Source organism: Struthio camelus, chromosome 3 (genome assembly GCF_040807025.1).
Source record: "Struthio camelus isolate bStrCam1 chromosome 3, bStrCam1.hap1, whole genome shotgun sequence".
NCBI lineage: Eukaryota > Metazoa > Chordata > Aves > Struthioniformes > Struthionidae > Struthio > Struthio camelus.
The window spans coordinates 129707998-129727281 of record NC_090944.1 but is presented as its reverse complement, the minus strand read 5'-3'; the positions used below and the strand labels follow the sequence as shown (position 1 = coordinate 129727281).

The window sequence follows — 19284 nt, the reverse complement described above, 5'->3', positions numbered from 1 at the left end:
TATATTCAGCTTAAGCCTTGTTTGCGTGTAAGGAAGAAGAAACCAATATGAAATAGGTATTAAAGAGCAGGCTATTTAATCTTAAAGTTGCAGATAGGTTTCCTTTTGTAATAATTTCTATATTGAACTTAAGCCCGCACGTGCGCATGTTCCCGTGGACTTGAAGTAATCAGTCAAGAGGTTGGTGACTAATGAAGGGGACCAAAAGGCAGAGAGATCTTGAAAGGTTAATAAGAAGCATCTCTTGGATTTCAGTGATCTAGAGTTTCCATGATCTTATGAACAGTGTGATGCTGTGGAAAATAACAAGCAACAAGGGAGGTCTGTGAGATATAAGCTGTGGTTTTGAATAAGATGGGTTGGAAAAGAGCTTGTCATTGACAAGGTGGCAGTTTTTCCCCCTTGATCTTTTAGGCTTTCATTCCAAAACTCTACAACACATTCTGTTCCTATTTTTCTCCTTCGTGAACGTTTTTCTTTCCTATGCCTGAAACTGCTGTCTCTTTCACATTTGCTTTTTGTTTATCCTGCTGATCCTGTGGAGATGTTTTGTTATTCATATTGCTGTACATGCTGTACCTCCTACATGTACAGGTCTTTCCTACTCTGCTCTTAGCTGCAGATCTGTTCTGGGTCCGGGATACTTGCCACTGTCACCGTCTTCGGACGTCAGTACTGCTGCCGCAGCTACTCAAATGAAACAACAAGTAGGGAAGGAGTTGATAGCTGTCGTAAGAGCTTATTTCTGTCTAGAAATACACCAAGTAGAATACAAATTATTTTTAAAAGTAAGAGCAGTTTTGAATATCTTCATGCAAGTTGCTTTTTTGTAGAACTAGGTATGGTAAGGACATGTTCCAGGCCATACAGAATTCCTATCAGAAAAGAGAGAGTGGAACTGGAGAATGAATGCCTTATTGGGAAGTATGAAGTGGAGCTGTGGAGTGGTTATCCTGGCTAGACGAACATGATTTATTGAACCGAGTGCAATTATTCTGTGGAGGGCTCTGATCAGGGAAGGAAGAATGTTTTTAAAGGAGGGGGCAGAGGTGGGGTGAGAAGCTGATGAATTTGTGATAGATTTGTTTGCAGAGATTACTATGAAGCATAATTCTGTTAAAGGAGAGGTTGTATGACCCTGTCTTGTGATGAGAGGGACTGTGTATTGCTCCCAGACCTTGACTGCAAGGCAGAAGGGGGCTGTTGGACCATTAAAAATTTTTCAGATACAGCTCTTGAGGGTTAGTGCAGATTAAATGGGCTCTCTGCTGGATGCGGAGAACTGTACTCCATGTCTGACATCAGCAAAGAATAGACGAGTAATTATTTCTTTCTGGTCTTATGGTCTGTGTTATTTGTGTACCACTTCCCTGGCAAAATATGCTTAGGAATAACTGTCATATGTTAAACGACAAGGGAAGATGAAATGTGATTGCAGGTATATCAGAGCGGCTTGCAAATTAGGTGCTGCAGTCTGCCTGGCGTAAGAGTTGATAGTTGCAGCTAATGTAAATACTTTGGCCTTACTGCTCATATTGTAATTTTCCCATTAGAAATCTCCTGTATCTGTCTGTGCTGCAGGTGCAGGGGAGCTCTTGGAAATCCCACTTGGTGTGCCTGTCATTCCTCACGCAGTGTGGTTATCTGCTAGGATTGGTGAATTCCTATGCTGAAGCTGAAAGTGGAGGGTTTCTGTGTGTGCGTGCATGTATGTGGGCGGGGAAGCAGTTGTCATCTGGGAGAATAACTGAGGACTTGGACAGAGCACTCTGCATGGAGAGGAGCTTTGGCTGTTGCTGGTTGTCCTGGGGAGGTGGTGGAGCCGTATCCTTCCTGGTTATAACAGCTGTAGCTGAAAGACTCTGGAAGGCTCTGCGGTTGCTCTAAAGCCAGGAAAAGTAGCCCCTCTTATACATTTACATTTAACCTGTAGGGGGTCCTTCAGTCTCTCAACTGAACTGATACAGTGATTGTTTCCAAATTCTTCAAACGTGTCAGTATGTAGTAGAGTCTGACTTTTTGCTGATGTTCTGTTCCTCAACTGTGAAATATTTAGGGGCTTTTTGTTGACCCCTTACTATCACCGGCAGCAGGGAAGAGAAGTAACGTCTGAGAAGACCTTGGCCCAGACCAGAACAAAATGGACATAGCTTTTTAGATGCACTGGTTGCACTTTCCCTGGGCTTGAGGGACTGCTTGTGTGTAGCAAAATTATGCCAACAGTATCCATCTGCTTGATTGCATCTTAAAGCATTACGGATGTTTGGTCCTGGGTGCTTGTCCCCTCTCCCCCCGTATGTGGGATCTGCACATATGCCTAGCCCAGCCAACAGGTGCTGATAAAATAGTCTCCTTTGAGATATCCTAATGAAAGCATAAGGTTGACTTGGAAAAATTATGTAAAAGTAGTTTGTAACTGTGTGCCGTTTTGTGCGCATATCTTTATGCGAGGAAATGTCTTACAGTTAAATTAGTCATTGCTTCAGATAATGAAAGAAGTATTTGCACCTTTGAAACTTTTTTGGGAGTCATTGCCGTCCTTTCCTTGCTGAATTAATGAAGACTGACACCTTGGAAGAAACGTAGGGTACTTAGCTCTTTCTGAGGCAAGTTCAACTAAAAAGTTAGTGTAGTGCTGCTGACCTTGGTAACCTGTATTGGTACGTTTTGTGTGTGGATGCATGCATTGCATGTATAGGAAGCACCCCAAATGTCTCTTTTGCAAACTTAGCTGTTAATTAAGTTTATGTTGGAAAGAGAGACAGCTGATGATCATTAGGTTCTCTTGAGTGAGCTGGTTTTAAAGATGAATAGAAGTTTGGATGGATAGGAAAAGGAAACAGCACTGTCACAAGGGTGTGACAGTCATCTGCATTTTACTTCTGTCTCTCTAGATAGCTGTGTGATCATTACTGTGGAGAAGAATTCAATATTGCTGTTCCTATTGCATGTTTTTGTTGATTGACATAGATGTTAATCCCTGTTAATCTGGTCGAGTTCATTTAGAAGAAGAATTGTTAATAAAGTCTACATTGAGAAATTATGATCCCTAACAGTAGCTTTCGGCTGGTCTGGCTTGATAGGGAAATCACAGTTCACTTCTTAGACCTTTATCAAGTAGTCTAGACTGTGTATAAAAACTCAGTCGCTATTACTTTGCTGCATCTTCATTTTCACTGCTCATCCTTTCACTGAATTGCAGGCTCAGAAAAGAAAATGTTGTATTGTTTGTGGCTACAGTGACAGTCCACCAGTTGATTTGTTCCATCTTCTTTTTGAGAAAGGTAGATAAATGATGCTTTCAGAGCTTTGTGCGGATCCCTATGTGTTAGTTTCTAACAGTATTTTTATGGTGAGCTAAAAGCCTTGTGTGGTGTAAATGCATTTCCAAGTGTGGGGAAGTCAAAAAAATGTATTTGCAGTAATTCTTTGCTGTATGAACACATACATTTATTTTGTAAATTCCTTTTGTATTTTAAAACACGTTTGAGGTGAAAGCAATACTTTTATGAATAGCTGTGGGTTGGCATGAAGCAGAGTTAAAAATAACGTGAGCTTTGTTGCTGGCAGCATCTTTGTTTTAATGATCTTTGTAACACTTAAATTTTCAAAACTAAGCTGAATAAATCTGTCAAGAAATACATATTCTAATTTATGCATCTTTGATTTAGTTATACTCAGTTAAATAAGCGGTGCTCTGAAATCTTCACTGATCTCATCTCACTTTCACTGCTGATTTACCCTTGGAAAGACTTTGCTCACTTTAATTCATACAACCACTTCCCTTCTCCACAGTAGAACACCTAAAGGTGACTATTATGAAAACAAAGATATAATCCCACATCTGAGAATTTTGGTATGTTAAAAACATCTATTGAATTGATCTGAAATTATGTGATGAGAAATGCAGGTTCTTCCGGTAATTTTTAATCATCAAATGATTGATAATTGTGAGTAGTTTCCATGATTAAGATGCTGAGCAAAGTGGAGGTTACTTTAAGGCGCTTGAAAACTGGAAAACAGCTTTTGAGGTTCACAAATAGATATGGCAGAGTTAAAACTATATAACAGTTAACAATCCAATTAATAAATTCCATCTCACTGTATATATTATATTCTTTGTATTTTTTTAGGTAAACTTAATTTGCTCCTTTTTTCCCCCATAATGGAATTATTTTCTTAAGAAAACACAATCTTAACACCACGAAACTTAAGAGAGATTTTTCCAGTCATGTAAAATTACATTGATGTTTTTGTAGGCTTACTTTTTGGATTATTTCATTTTCCGTGCTTTTAATAAAGGCTGATATCTAAAAGAATAACTTCATCATTTAAACTTACATACCATAAGGACTTCCATGTGTACTTTGAATATTCTAACCACAAACTGGATCAGGAAGATATTGGTACATCTAGTTCATCTAAAAGTTCTGTGGAAAGTATACCTTCAAAGTGTTAGAGGCAGTAATTATCTGAGTAAGATGTCAGTTTTGTTAAGAGATATAAAATCATGTACCTAAAAGGTGTAAAATCATAGACCTTTGACATTTTTCATGGGTAATTTAAATAGTAATGGCTTTTCTGGTAATGTTGCTTAATTTCATAATCTATAAGTAAGGAATCCCTCAGTAGCTGAGAAGCCAACTCATCATTTAAATAAAAAAAAAAGATACTTCTATATACATGAAGTACAAATGAATTTCTGCCTATCATTTTCTTTTTGCAAAAGTTGAAGAAATGAAATCATTTCTCAGTTAACTTTAAATCATATAAAGGAATTCTTTCCTTTTTTTTTTTTTAAGGTGACTGAAAGTGTACAAATAATTTTTTCTTTAAAACTCTTTATAGTATCATTGCTTTTCAGATTTTACAAATTAAAGAATGTTGGCAGGTCATATTTGGCTTAGCTGAGTATTCTGAAGTCCTGCAGGTAAAGAAATGTGCTATTTACCTTCAGATCCTTGTGAATAAAACACAGTTTTAGCAGAAGAAGCTGGCTCTTTATGTCAGCAATGTCTACTGGTAAATTGTGGGATTTTCATTATACCCATATAAACTAAGTGAATTTGAGCCTCAGATGTTCAACTCTAAATCACTCTGAGTGCCATCTAAGAAGTCTTAAGTCTTTCAGAAGGTTGTGCCCCTTTCTCTGTTGTCTTTTATCGTAACCCCACTATTGCTGGGTTTCTGCATCTGCGTTTTTTTCAAGTAAGGCTTGTAGGCCAAAATTGTCTATGTCTGCTTATTGATCTATTTCTTTCTTTACCTTTTTTTTTTTTTTTAAATTGCTGCGGGAGATGTGATTTGGTTCAATCTCAGTGCAGTTTATTCTGAGCTAAACCCCTGAGATTAGGATCAGTGAGATAATGTTCTTCAAAAAACTGATGAGAAGCAGGGAATGTACATTTCAGTGTTTCTTTCCCTGTTACTACTTTCATCCCCATTTAGGCTTGATATGGGTAAGTGGCTCCGTGGGCAGTGTCTAACTCTGTGCTGCTAGCATCATTGCTGTCCCAGTCAGGCCATGTTTTGGTCTTGCAAAAGTTTGAACAAGTCATTTAATTTTCCCCTGCTTTATGGCTTCCTATCTTTAGAAAGAGACTAGGAACACTATCACCTTGCAGGGTATTAGTGAAGCTTGGGTAACACTTGTCTGCAAAGTGCTTTGAGTAGTGCTGTAGTATGTTATTATTTTTTTGTATCACTCTGCTCACTGCTTTTAAAAAGTTGGCAACTGTTTAACAACACTCAGCAGCAAAGCTGAAGACAGAGTGAAAAAGGGGTATTCTATCTGTGAGATAATTGAATAGCTTCTATTTTTTCTGTCTTGAAATTAGACCTGACAAAAGAAACATAACCAGGCTCTGAAAAGTGTTACAATGTATGTCATACTCAGAAATGGTGGTTATATTCCTTCACCTCTTTGAAGGGCAGCATTACCCCGAGAGCTCCCTGACACGCAGATTGGGTTTGAGTCAGGAACTACTCAGAGAGGGTTATGCCGTCTTTGAGAAATAAAACTGACCAAGTACAGTGCACTGCAACTGCCCAAGCCCAGCCCTCCGTGGCTTGTGAGATATGAATAAATCAGTCTGTGGGTTCTGCAGGTGGAAAAGTTCATTTGTCTTCAGAGCTGTATTTGCCAATTTCCTATTGGCTGTATGTCCAAGGAGGCTCCAGTTACTCCCTCCAAAGTGAAGTGTATATTTGCATAATTTTAGAATTCACGTTTCTAACTGTAGCACTGGACTAACTTATGGACTTGCTAAAAATGCTCTTTCTCAGAAAAACAGCATCCAAGTTTGTGAGACCAGCAGTCACAGATGCATGAATAGGTTGCCCTTTTTCAGAAAGGGGAGGGATCGCTGGAACTGTACATGACTGCTTTAAACACTGAGACTGATAAAATTCCTGCAAAAATCTGTAATTTTTAGCTCTGTTTCAGCAGTGAGGAGTGGCTCTTAGAACAGAATTGATCCTGTAGTAAGTGCAATAATGTTACTGTGTGTAGTATTATCCACCTACCTTGCTTAGAAAACATAGCCTTGAGTGACAGTAGCGGTATAGGAGCCCAGCCTGAAAACCCTTCTCTGCTGTTTGATACTGATTTAATAGTTCCACAGTCGAGCCTCTCTTTGCCATTTCTTTTGGCCTTTGGCTGATCTGGCTGTAGTGACAACGTTTTGTTCTCTTTTTTTGATTAGATTTCTTTATTTTCTGAACACGTACTTGTATCTGTGATGGCAACTGCCTTGGGTTAAATAACAGTGTGGCACTCCTGAACCCAGCATTCTGATTAGGATAGTTTTCCAGTACCTGTCTTATCCTTGTGTTATGATGATGCTAGAAATGAGGGCTTACAATCTTATGAGTGAGGAGATGCACAGCAGCCTTCTGCAGTGCACAGAAGAACAACGTGCATACTTCCAGCTTAGCCTTTAAAGTATCAGCTGAAGTACAGGCACAATGCAAATGTCAGAATTCAGGAGCATTAGGTAGGTTTGGGATGTTCCCTTAAGGATTCTTTCTCCATGCCCTAAATTGTAAGGTTTCTGGGGCAGGGACTATCTTTGTATTATTTATTTTATGCCATTTATTGCAATGCGGCCCTTATCTTTTTTTCACTGGTTGGTGACCATTCACTCCTACCTCAAATGAGATAATACGCTGCAGTACAGTGGGTTTAATTAGAATGTATATACCACTATTTTATATAAATTAAAAAGGAATGGCATTCTTGTTGTTCAGTTCAACATGCTGACCTGTCTAAAGGTATAAAGCAGCTTTCAGAATGAGTAAGACAATTTGGTATCTTTTTATGTTCTTGCTGTTGAGACCGTTTTTCAGTCTGCAGAGTGTATGTTGGCAAAATGCATTCTGGTAAGTTACTTCTTGATCTTGAGATGCAAATTAGGATGTAGTAAATCAGGGGCATGGGCATACTATATCGGGACAGACTCCCAGGAATAGTGCTGAATGTATCGAATAAGGCATTGCTCATGCTACTTAGGCAGATGTGTCATGTAGTATTAGAGACCATTGTCTTTAATACCTTTGTTATGGAACAGATCCTGTTTTAGTTTATAGCCCAGCAGTAGGAAAGTTCTGTTCTTTTCAGTTTCAGAAGTATAATCAGATACAGGATATTTTTCAAACAGTCTTCTTTCATATAATCTTTATGACACCAGTCTTCCAGCAAAAATGTGACTGTGGTTCTTAGTGTTATTTCTAGCTGTGAGGATTCCCTGTGTAAACCCTTAAGTCAGAGCATAATTCAGAAGCCTTTTACCTTTTTTTTTTTTTTTTTTTTTGGCAACTGTGTGGTTGTAGTCTGAATCAGCAAAGTTTGCTTAAAGGGACATTGTCAAGTCAAAACCATGTTTTTTTTCAAACAGTGAACTGCATGCATCAGGGCTGCCACTGAGCTGCCTTGTGAATTTTACAACCCATTTCTCTAGGTTCTGTCATTTCTGTATCCTCCTTCTTCCTTTTAGCTGTGTGGAAGGAACAGAAAACAAACCATGAACAAATTCAGTTGCATAGTTGGATGAGAAAAGCAATAGAAGAGACTGGGCACAAGATACAATGAAATATACAAAGCATGTGTCTAGAAGAATGATTCAGCTATGCTAAAAATTGTTATTTGACACTTACAGCCCTTAGAGCACTTAGAGTTCTGGAATCTGTTTTAGACATTGTACATCGATATTAAAAAAAAGGTTCTTTCCCTGAAGAATTTATGTAATCAGTACAGGATGAGTCTACAGCTGATTACAATTTTTAGCATATAGGTAAGAGAACGTAAGTGTGAAACTATTCCAATTACACATGGCAAAAATCAGCCTAAAATCTCAAGCTGCGCTTTTTAATAATTTTCAAGCCAGTGGGACTTTGAAGTTGCTGGCATCCCTTTTAAGCATAAATCTTGACTTTGGACAACCTATATAGACTTAACACAGGTTGATATTGGCTACCATCACAAAAGATTTGTTTCAGTAAAGTGCAGCATCAGGCCAGATTTTTGCACAATGATGCTCTGTAAACCTCTCTTGCAGGTGTGTAATGCTTTGATCTCTTTACTGGGCAAATAAAAATTAAACTAATGTCTCCCTCTTTTTGTGTTTGGGAGAAGGTAGCAGACAGGAAACCTGGCAAGCCGTATCAGATTTTAACCCACGAAATTGTACCAGAGTTTTAAAAAATGAGGCATTATACTTGCAGCTTAATGCTTAAACTCAGTGTCAAAACATTACTGCAGAATAATGCAGGTGATTCTTTTTGGGTAGATTTCAACTCCTGTCCTCATATCTGGTGGAATACATTTACTATCTTGCATTGAAACATCATGCTATTTCCATCACAGTAATGCCACTCTTAGTTAGCTAGTTTCTGACGGTTTCAGCGATAGCAATCAAAATTGTTTTGAAATGTATCTCCCAGCTTATTACAATGAATTTTTTTCTCTTACGTTTTGTATTTTTCAATAACTAAATATGTTTAATTTAAACTAGGTTTATGTTCTAGGTGGGTAGAAGTAAAATGAAAGTGTGTTTAAGCCAGTTGTAATCTAATTGCTGCTCTGTAGAATTTGTTAAAACAAGAAAAGCTGCTGGCATTTAGGCCTTGCAATGCCTTATGAAGTGTCTACAAGTCAGGGTCTCTTATGAAATTAAAACAGATTGGAGAGTGGCATAGGAAAGGGAAAGAGTTGTATGAAATTAAATGTCTGTGTCCTGTGGTTTGCCATCCTCTGTTTTTGTTGTTATCTGGTTGAGTAAACTTATTTCCACCACTGCCTCCTTGAACTTGCAGCAAAGCAATTTTTTGTTGTGGTGTAACATCTGCTAGCATGAAAATTCTTGCAAATATACTGCTGCATCTTCACTGTGCAGTCGCATAAAAAGAAAAGAAGGGATGGAATGGAGTGTTCCTTAGAAGCACAGATGCGTTTAGTAATTAATGTTTTGTAAAATAGTAATGTAATGACTGCCAAGTAAAGGAACAGTATGAAAAAGCTGAATACCTTTATTTGATACATTTGAAAGTGTTTTTCATACATTTGAAAGTTTTTGCCATCATTAAACTTTCCTGTAGGACCATGCCTACAATGATCAGCTATTTACTTCCCAAAGAGATTTAGATTAGAACATAATAGTGTGCTCATTCAGCGTTACTTTGCAGACTGTAGTTTATCTTCTTTTGTAACTGCTGTGTGTAGTAGTCTCAGTAAACATGCAAAGGGAAAAATAATGCTGCACAATCTCTTTCTCTTGCTGTTATAGAAGATTGGGATAATAAAAGCATAGATTGGAACATGCTATGTTAGAGTTGCTGGCCTACGTTTAAAAACATGAAAAACAAGAGATGAACTACCAGTTTCTGAAACACAGGGGCATCTCCCAAAAAGAACGCCTGAGCTTCAATGGAAGGGTTTCTGTGGTCATGCTGAGCTTTCCCTGGATAATCCCTTAGACTACTGCATTTTATTGTAATGATTTCAAGTGCTAGCAGTGGTGGCTTGCAGGCTTGAAAGGAGTATCCATCCTCTTCCCATCTTCTTATCCATTGCACATTATTACCTGCTTTGGTTGCCCAGGCTGTGTGTTGAAGGCTGGGATTGCCCCTTCTCTATTTGCTTTGCATGTAGTAAGAGACACCTTAACTGTACTCCCAGCCGGAGCACAGTTTTTTTTTTTTTAATGACAATTATTAATTTCATTGGCCAAAGCAGAATTAGAGCATTTACACCTAGCTGAGCTGGCTTCTTTGTAGTGCTGTATGTGAGGTCTTGGATAGTTTCTGCTTCCATCCAGAGCATGGATTGAAATCCTCGTCAATTGCAGCAGGATAATTTTGGTTCCAGAGAATTATTATAGGTGCCTGTAAAAACAGAATGTTTTAAAATCCTGGAAAAAATAATACCCACCTAAAATATAAGTAGAAGTACCTGCAGATTCTTCAGGATAGTATGATGCCATAGTTGTTAGGTCTCAAGACAGAAAATCTGTTATTATAATGTCTTTTCTTACTGCAATGTCTGGAAAGACATCCTTCTAAAATTTTGTGATTGGAATTGTAGATTGTGTTTCTTAGGCATATTGCATTTGCATACTGATAAGAGTTTGTGGTATCTCCATTTTATGTTGCACAAAGGCTGCTGCTCTTTATTGTCTGCCTTAAATTACTCAGTTTTATCAGATAAATATAATGCATTTGCTGTAGGAAAGAAATCTGAAAGATTTATTTGTTTATTTACAAAGAGATAATTTTGGAGGGTGTACCTAACTATTACTAATCAATATACTTTTCATAAAGTATAATTCCCAGGTTCCGAATTATTTGGAGTCCCTATGGGAATAGCCTGTCTGTTTCAGGAGTCTGTTGAATCTTGCTCAGCAAATAGCAAAAAGTAGATTTTCTTTTCAAATTAGCTGTATGGCCCCTTATCTTGATTAAGAAATCTTTTAATTCATAGCTGTGCATGGCTAGGGTCAGATTTAGGACTAACAGTAGGTGTGTATGATACTAGCAGTAGGATGTGTGCTTTTTTTTTAGTTAATAAGTTTCTGACTTAACTCAGTAAACCTAAATGCAGTTGTCCTTAATATGCCATATATGTTGGTTTATGAATGTGTTTTCCTTCATGCTATTCCTTTGGCACAAACAGATGAAATGTAATTTTTTCATTGTCTCTGGAGTTATTGAGGAATAGCTGTGTTTAACTGTGTACTTAGCTTCTCTTGTCTGTGTCTGTGAATCATACCATCCATTTTTTATTTCCTTGGGAGTAAAAAGCCTTATGCCTTGCAGTCAGTACCATCCTGGTCAGCATCAATGAAGAAAAGGTGGAGAGTCTTCTGGCTACTGAAGAGGCTGTTGAGCTTGTGGATTAATACGTGAAATGTTCCAGGAAGATATGCCAGAGGCTCAAATTATGTAATGCTTTGAGCAGGAAGCCACTGAGCTGTGTGTAGAGTGTGTCACCAACAACAGACTGATGTCCTTGGCAAGGCTCCACTCCAGGAAGGAGCTGAGGTTTTTCAAAGATTTCAAATAAGAATGAAAAATTCGGCAGCATGGCCCTTACTAGAACAGTCTGCCCCGTTGAATGCAGGACCTGGCAGCGTATAGTCTTGCTGCATGCTGTTAGGAGGCAGGGTGCTGATATAACGTTGTTTTGGTAAGTGTGGTTTCCTGCTCGTGAATGTGTACCAGCTGGCACCATCTTATCAAAGAGATAGCATTAGAGCGAGAGTGATTTTTTTTTTTTCCTCCCCCTCCCACTCTCTCCTGGAAAAAAAATTGCAAATAAAGAAAAAGCCCTTTTAGAAATTTCACTAGGGCTGAGTAGAGGGGGAGATCACCTTCCTTGACCTGCCGGTAACAATATTCCTAATGCACCCCAGGATGCCATTGACCTTCTTGGCCGCAAGGGCACATTGCTGGCTCATGGTTAACTTGTTGTCCACCAGCACTCCCAGGTCCTTCTTTGCAGAGCTGCTCTCCAGCAGGTCAGCCCCCAGCCTGCATTGGTGCATGGGATTACTCCTCCCTAGGTGCAGGACCCGGTACTTACCTTTGTTGAGCTTCATGAGGTTCCTCTCCGCCCAGCTCTCCAGCCTGTCCAGGTCCCTCTGAATGGCAGCACAGCCTTCTGGTGTGTCAGCCACTCCCCCCAGTTTAGTATCATCAGTGAACTTGCTGAGGGTGCACTCTGTCCCTTCATCTAGGTCACTGATGAATGAGAGAAACAATACTGGACCCAGTATTGACCCAGTATTGACCCCTGGGGGACACCACTAGCTACAGGCCTCCAGCTAGACTCGGTGCCATTGATCACAACCCTCTGAGCTCTTCCATCCACCCAGTTCTCAATCCACCTCAGTGGTCACTCCTCCAGCCTGCACTTCCTGAGCTCGCCTGTGAGGATGTTATTGGAGACAGTGTCAAAAGCCTTGCTGAAGTCCAGGTAGACAACATCCACTGCTCTCCCCTCATCTACCCAGCCAGTTGTCCCCTCATAGAAGGCTATCAGATTGGTCAAGCATGATTTCCCTTTGGTGAATCCATGCTGACTACTCCTGATCCCCTTCTTGTCCTCCAGATGCTTAGAGATGGCCTCCAGGAGGAGCTGTTCCATCACCTTTCCAGGGATGGAGGTGAGGCTGACAGGCCTGGAGTTTCCTGGCTCCTCCTTCTTGCCCTTTTGGAAGACTGGCGTGACCTTGGCTTTCTTCCAGTCCTCAGGCACCTCTCCTGATCTCCAGGACTTTTCCAAGATGATGGAGAGTGGCCTAGCGATAACATCCGCCAGCTCCCTCAGCACTCGTGGGTGCATCCCATCAGGGCCCATGGACTTGTGGGTGTCAAGTTTGCCTAAATGATAGCTCTAACCCAATCCTCTTCCACCAGGGGAAAGTCTTCCTTTCTCCAGACTTTCTCCCTGGTCTCCTGGGTCAGGGATTCCTGAGGGCTGACCTTAGCATTGAAGACGGAAGCAAAGGCAGCATTCAGCAACTCTGCCTTCTCTGTGTCTTCTGTCGCCAGGGTCCCTGCCCCATTCAGTAGTGGGCCCACGTTTTCCCTAGTCTTCCTTTTTCTATTGATGTATTTGAAGAACCCCTTCTTGTTGTCCTTGACATCCCTTGCTAGGGATTGTTCGTGTGGTGGCCAATAACAAATATTAGATACTTCAGAATTTGGTTCCTCAAGAGCCTTTGATTGGTACTCCCCATTACGTGGTAAGGCAGGCCAGCTTATTGGGCATTTATCAACCCTCTTCTCTGTGGTGGGAAGAGTTGTTGTTACCTTCTTTCATTAATGAGGAGCCATGAACAGCAAGAAATGACTAGATCAGAAAGGTCCTGCTAGTTTTGGGAGCCTAATTTAGGTGCCTGAAATCTGACTTGTGAGTGTGAATACCAGATTAGGTGTTTATATGTAGCACATTTTAGATGTTGAAGTGATTATCTTCTATTGAGTTCAACTTGCGGAACTGAGTGTTCAGCAGTTTTGTCACTGAGAGCCTGTGGTATCTATCTGGTCAGGGGTTAGGGAAGTAAGGAATATACAGTTAATGATCCTCTGTTAAAAGTAGGTGTGAAGGTATTTAAGACTGGCTTATTTACCTATTTGTTTGTTTGTTTCCCCTGGGACAGGAGAAAAATGAAAGCTTTAGGGTTTTATTATTTTAGCTATTACAGCCAGCTGTGGAACAAACTTGAGGCTGCAGCTGCAGGCTGTTTCCCTGTCAGAAGTTAGGTTACTGTGAATTAAGAATTGCTCTGCATTTCTATCAATGTAACTGAGACTTGACTCTGGCTGTGAGTGTTTCTCTCAAAGAATTTACATTCTCACTAGAAGGGCCATTGGAAATTTTGAACACAAACAAGCTTCTGAAGAAGTACTTAACTGGTGAAAAGAAAAAGATTTTTCATATTTGCATAACTAAAGAGAAACTGATTTTTATTTCGTTAAATGTTATGACGTTGTACTCCTCTGTTTACATGGAACATGAGAAATTTCAGAGCCCAATGGCAATTTTTACTCCAGAAAGCTGTAAACGATTAAAAACAGTTGAGAACCAGATTCTATTTCTGTTATGTGCATTAGGTGTGGTGTGATGCCACTGATTTCAGTGGAGCTCTGCTGGATTTTATGCTGATGTAACTGTATTGAAATGCGACCACAATTTGCAAGAGAACAAAAATATCTGAGGTGTATCTCTCATTGCAAACAAGTAGAATAATCTGTATGTATCAAAATGTTTTTGTAATGTCTTTGTTTTTCCAATAGTAACATGTTTTGAATAGTGTTTTTATTTTTAGCACTGAGCTAGCTTTAGTTGTCCCTAGAAGTAAGTGTAAGGACTCTCTTGTGTACAGCTGCGAAGTGGGGGAGACTCAGTGATACCTTATCATATAATTGTGGGCTGCTGTGGCCAGCCTGAAAGTGTATTAGCATAATGAGAGAGTTTGGGGCATTAGGAAAAAAAAAAAAGTCAAACCAAAGGCACTGTGTCATCTTTTGTTAGGAGAACACACTGTCAATATTTAATGAGAATAAAATATCTAACCGTCATCCTCTCAAAGCTGCTGTTTATGTTTTGGAAAAGTTTCTGTTTTAGTAGGACTTTTTTGGCAACTTCAGAAGATTTCAACATAAAATCTTAAAGAAAATAGTTTACTGTTGTTTGACACAGTCCCAAATCGTTAAAATTGCTCTCACTGCTGTAACTGCAACTTCCTTGGTTCTCAGTCTCCCTAGCAAACTACTCAGGGCATTTTATGCACTCTGAGTTTCAAGGCAGACACTAGACCCACTGCATGCTCTAGACTTTCTTTAGCTCTAGATTTTTTGTTCCCTGAACCTCTCAGTTCCTAATCTCCCTGAGACTTTTATTTATATTCTTTCTTTTCTTTTCTTCTGTACCTCTTAAAATATAAAAGGCACCAGGTCAGATTTCATCCTGAGTGCATGCCTAGTGCATGCTCTGAATTTTAGGCTTCAGTTTATTCTACTTTAAAGGAAAAAAGATGAAAATTAATTAAAGAAATAATGGAGTTTCTCTCTTAGTGTGCAGGAGCTGATGGTAGAGATTCATTTGAAAGAGCCATTACAGTTAATTTCATGTTACTTTCAAAACTGAACACACTTTTTTTCTTTTATAAAGCATCAGTTTCTAATTAAATTTGGATTTGACTTTGTTTTTGAACACTATTTTGTCCTCTTCGTTCCAGTTCCTGTAACTCTGCTGCTTTGCTTGTTGAGTGCCTATTATCACATTGCTCACGCACATTTTGAGCTTTTATACATACGAATGACTTAGATGTAGAAATCAATCGCTTCTGTGCGTGTAAAGAACAGAGAAAGTAACAATTGGAAAGCAATTGGTAGTATTGATACAGATGTGACAGCCACAGGATCTGAGCACGTACTTCCTCAGAGTTCCTCTTGGGCAAGAAGTTGTTTTTTCTTGAAGCAGAAATGAAAGTATTAAAATATAGTTAAGGTTCTGCTGTGAGTCATCAGTGCACTGATGTCTGAAGCTGAGGGGATGGTGTGAATCTCTTTACCTGCAGCACTGCCTAAAAGGACAGAAGTGTGGAATGCCCTGGGGCTGACAGCCCCTTCCCCACCCACAGCAGAAATGGGCATCAGTGAATGCATTGATGCTTTCGTCGCTCTAGAGTGCTGGCGAAAGCAATGACTGAAGTGTGTTTTTGCACTAATAACCATGGCGCAATTCACTTTCTGTCTATAGCGGGGGTGAGAAAGGGACCTGATCACATGCTTCAGAGCTGAAATCAGTTTCTCGCCAATTTCAGCTCGTGAGGTGTGTTTCTTTGCACTGCTCCTTCTTGGCCTCCACTGTAGTCCTAAATGCATGGAAAAATGGATACTACATGTTACATTCACCTGAAGCTAACAATGCTTTTGCTTAGATAACAAAGGCAGAAGGGATTTTCAAAATAAAATGAACTTAAAAACTTTTTGAATGGAGTGCAATAGTGTATATATTCTGATCCATGACGGGAAATTATTTCTGAAAAAAAAGTCATGAAAATTTTCAAGGTATTTTATTAGGTAACTGAATATTAATATGTACTATTATAGCTTTTTTTCAGTTTGCTAGGAAAAATATTAGAGATTGTGTTCTATTTTATGTTTAGCTTACAATTTAGTGAATTTTCATAAAATATTTATTCCATTACTTTTTTTTTTAATTTTATTTTAAAGGGAAAGGAACTGATTAACTACAATGGGAATTTCTACAGAATAATTTCTGATTTTCAAAAGGTAAGTGTGTTTTCCCATTCTCTTGGCATTTTTAGCTGTTTTTTAGTATATTATTTGCCTCAAGTTTAAAAGGTAGTTTAAAATTTTTATGCTGTGCTCTCAGTAGAATGAAGAACCTATTCTGAAAGAGTATAGTCTAACAATGGTTGGGGTCCACGAGGAGAGAGACGTTATTAGGAATTTAGGCCAAAAGTCTAACTTCAGAGTATGTTGAGTGCCTCTCCTGAAAACCAAATACCCTGAGAGTAAATAAAAAGTGTGTGTGTGTTTTTGTGTGTAGACAATCAGTGCCACAGATAAGCACTGTGGTTTAATCAGGCCTGGGGAAAAAAGGATTCACTTATTACTTCTCTACCGTCTCCAAATATTAGGCTACTACAGGCTTGAAGTTTGCAAACAGATGAAGCCACTGAGAATCCAGAATACTCGTGTGGAGCCCTCCGTAAAATGGTTGCAAAGGCTACTTTAAGTGCTGTAGTCTCCCCAGCCTTTTTCTCCTGATCTCAAATTAGCAAAAAGGAATATTTTTCTAACACTCAGGTTGGGACACTTCTCACATAGCTGCTGAAGTTCATTTTATAGGCGTTTCTAGTCTGAAGTTAGTTTATATATCCTCGCAGCACCCGGAATTCTCACCCTATTGGCTTCTGCTTTCTGAAAGCTATTCTTCCTCTGGAAGCACCAAATTCCCCCTGCTGCAGCATCTAGGCCCTGAGCAGGCCAAAAAGGGATATTCAGGCAGCTGCCAGTTTGTCACCAATCCTGAGTCATAGCAGACCAGCTGAGAAGGTGCATTGCCCCGTTGGTCAAGCCAGTCTGTTTGGCTTAAATTAGTCCCTTTGATACCTGTTGCCTTACTGCATAGGAACGGAGCTACACGTGTAAGTAGAGTATAGAACTTTATTCGCTGTTCTTTCTACTGAAATTTCTGTAGATGGCTATGAATGGATATTTACTTTTTGTTGTTGTTCATTAAAAATATATCTGAATTTATATGTGAATTCTCTGATATGATCTGAGATGATTTCTTAGATGAGGATTCTGACTGCAGATGGGAGCTCTTCAATGGAGGGATCCACTGTAGGAAAATTTCAGTGAAGAAAAGTCATCAATGTCTAAAGGATGTGATGGCCCTGGTCTTCCAGAATTTTAGAATGAGAAGGGATAGTACAGTGGTTGTAGGCGGTGCTTTATCTCTGTATAGCATTGGGCTCAGTCATTAAAAAGCAATCCCGTTTCCCTGGTTTTTCACTTTTTGGTAGTTGGTTTATCCCTGTGCTGTACCACAAGGATTTGGGAAATTTGTTGCACTATGACCTAGTGTTCTATCACAATTAGTTTGTTTATTTGTAAATGATTCAAATAATTCTCCCGTGGGCACAAGTGCAGTTTGCTAAAATAATTTTTAGAAAAAGGCAAAAAAAAAACCCCAAAAAACAAAGCTAAGTTGGCCAGAAATAACTTTCTCATAAAGTAGAAACTACTGTAAATATATCCCTAGAGCAAAAGTCTGAAAAAACAGATGGTACTAACTTGTTGCTCAGGTGTAAGCAATAGGACTCTTACTGGAGATTCAGAGCAATATCATACCATTGATGTAACTGCAGGGGTAATTGGCTCAGTTTTTAGAAGAAATAAAGAAAAGTAGGGTATGAATTGGTGTACCTTATCCTGATTAGCTATTTGCGTTTGAGTGTCTTGCATACTTTTGAAACCAAATACTACATAATAATGGGAAAAGCCATTAACTTTGGAGTTAGGTAAAGGAATTTAGGGAAGCTACTTTTCACTTTCCACTTGAACCCATTTTTAACCATTTTAACATAGCATACACGGGTGTATGTCATAGGTTTCGTGCAATATCTTGAAAGTCAAAGACTTTTAAAAATTTTTGGAACAAGGAAAAAGCAAATTCTAGAACTTCTGAATTGACATAAAGTAAACATGAAGTTAATTTGGCTCAGTAACAATAAAAGAAGAACAAAGCAAAGGTAGTTCCTGGCAGTCACAATTTATAGTCAAATCTTAGGATCTGAGAGCCGTGTGCTGCAGTTAATATTGGTTACCTCAAGGATGCCTGGAGAGAGAGGTAAGTTTTTTGGGTGGCAAGTATGCTAAAACATCACATTATATTAAAGGTCAGGTGAGACCATCAGGCAGTATTGTCTCTTTTATTAGTGTGTGTGGTTCTAGACCGTATCTCCGTAGGAGACAAGGTCAACCAGTGTGTCTTTATAGATGCTTTCTGTTTATGTGGTGTTGTGCAAATGTTCAGATGCCACCTGTATCATTGAACATCATTACATATAATGGTGCCATCAACAAATAGATGATTTGATGCTTTTCCTCCTCTGCAAGAGGTTGGGCTGAAGAGAGAACTAACCAAAGAAAAATTTCTTTATAAATTATAGTTTCCCTGACATTGTTGGAAGGAAAGACTACCGAACCCCCATCGAAGTCTATAATTGAAGCTGATGATGTTTACTGAGTGTTCCTGACCAGAATAATAAGTAAAAGAATGTACTGATCTTCACAATTACCTCATTGATTTTTATTCACCATCAGATATCGGTTGATTTTTATGGAGATGAAATAAGATCTCTGTGATATTTTTACAGGTTAGACATGCAGAATTTTTATAGAGCAAAAGGTATAGTGGGTTCATCTGGCTGGTATATTATACTTGATGAAGTTACCTATGCTGTTGTTTGAGTATTTGTGTGTCACTGTATCTCTCAGATGCGGAGCTAAGAAAAGCAGTCCCCCCAACCTCCTTGTCAGCCACAAAGTGATTCTTAGATATCACTGTATCTTGTGTTGAGTGGACTGTATCTTATGTTGAGTGAGAGCCAATTAAGTGCTGCCTGCATTAATCTTACTTAAGTAAAATTGTATACATTATGATTAAAAAAAATTATAGGTTTATATGAAACAGAAGCTTCATAATATGGAAAGGTCTCACTTTGGGGTTTTGGGCATAGTCCA

At 39.0% G+C, this 19284-nt stretch overlaps 1 protein-coding gene across 16 annotated transcripts in view; it reads left to right on the top strand.

The window, feature by feature from the left end:
* Nucleotides 1-19284, top strand: part of PLCB4 (phospholipase C beta 4) — a 222591-nt gene that overhangs the window by 5428 nt on the left and 197879 nt on the right. For 15 of the 16 annotated variants that reach the window (XR_011140503.1, XM_068940305.1, XM_068940302.1 and 12 more), the window contains exon 2: nucleotides 16240-16299. The exons of the other annotated variant lie outside the window; for it this stretch is intronic. The gene's annotated coding sequence lies outside the window, so the exon portion shown is untranslated. The remainder of the gene's footprint in view (nucleotides 1-16239; nucleotides 16300-19284) is intronic. 16 annotated transcript variants of the gene reach the window in all.